We start from the raw sequence: 1,481 nt of genomic DNA, 5'->3' as shown, positions 1-1,481 counted from the left end.
TTATATATATATATATATATATATATATATATATGTACAATTTCAATATAAATGTATATACTCACACACACACACACACACACACACACACACACACACATACACACATACACACATATGTTTCAAATACCAATAACCACGCCTCGGACAACCCTCATCGGCCATGGCACCGCCTCTGCGCAAAGCAGAGGCGGTGCCATATATGTGTGTGTATGTATGTGTGAGTGTATATTTGTGTGTGTGTGTATTCAGTTTTCTGTGAGCGATGTGTCTGAAGAATACAGTGACGTTACAGCTGTGTTATCAAAATATATGTAATAGAGCTCAGATCGGAAAGTTTTGAAAGCCTTAAAGAGATCATGAATAGCCCATCGTAGGTAGAGAGCCCACTCGGTCAACACTAGATATTGTTTTGCGTGATGTCCTCGTGTATATTTCAGATCATCCTATTGATGTATACCTCATAAATTTACCAGTTTTGTCCTAGGCAACCACGAGATTGACAAGGATAGGCAGTGCAATTACAAGGAGTTCCCCGTCTGATGGAGGCCACCTCGTGATGGTCTAAATGCTAACATTTCTATTACAGTCATGACAACCATGTATAATGGTAGCTATTATGAAAATGTTACTTCTCTACTCGGCGTAGATCCACTTTTAGTAATAAAACTTATCCATTACGTCAAAATAGCATATATCATACTGTTTTACATCACCAAGCAATAGTATATATGAATATTTCTGATATATTATGCCGCAGTAATAACTTTTACACCATATGATTAATAATCAGATATTTCATATCCTCTGTTGTATCATAATATGTGATTTATCCTTTCGTTGTCATAATATTGAAATAATTTCTAAACTACAAATACAAGATATTACACAAAACCGTATTTCTTCAATGGTGTTGATATACAAACAACTATACAACGGCAGTAGCTTAAGGAACAATAAAACTCACAACAAATTTCATGGGAAAAAACAATGAAATGTCTAATGTAAAATAATAACAGAGAAATATTCCGAAACTCACAGGAGACTCTGAAACTGTTATTACGTTTAACGACCCCCAATAAAGTCTGCTATCAGTTTTTAGCAACACAAATAGCTCGCTTATCATAGTAAGTATATTACGTAAATTCTCTTTTCTAAATCGGATGAAAATTGATGGCTTAAATATTAGTCAAATCATTTCTATTTTTTCTTCAGATCCGTTTTATTATTGCAATAGGAATGATATGAAAATGTTTTAATTCCATCATGCGTGTATATCTTGGGCATATTCCGAATATATATTTATGTATGTATGTATGTATGTATGTATGTATGTATACGCATAGGCGCTGGAGTGGCTATGTGATAAGTAGCTTGCTTACCAACCACATGGTTCCGGGTTCATTCCAACTGCGTGGCACCTTGGGGAAATGTCTCCTACTATAGCCTCGGGTCGACCAAAGCCTTGTGAGTGGATTTGG

General features: G+C 35.4%; 1 pseudogene; it reads right to left on the bottom strand.

Moving 5' to 3' along the window:
- Positions 1–113: 113 nt before the first annotated feature.
- LOC128248414 (U4 spliceosomal RNA) lies at positions 114–187 on the bottom strand (annotated as a pseudogene).
- Between the last annotated feature and the right edge of the window lie 1,294 nt (positions 188–1,481).

The sequence above is a fragment of the Octopus bimaculoides genome, chromosome 7 (genome assembly GCF_001194135.2).
Source record: "Octopus bimaculoides isolate UCB-OBI-ISO-001 chromosome 7, ASM119413v2, whole genome shotgun sequence".
In the NCBI taxonomy this organism is placed as follows: domain Eukaryota; kingdom Metazoa; phylum Mollusca; class Cephalopoda; order Octopoda; family Octopodidae; genus Octopus; species Octopus bimaculoides.
Note: the sequence above shows the minus strand (reverse complement) of the source record. Positions and strands in the feature narration are given on the sequence as shown.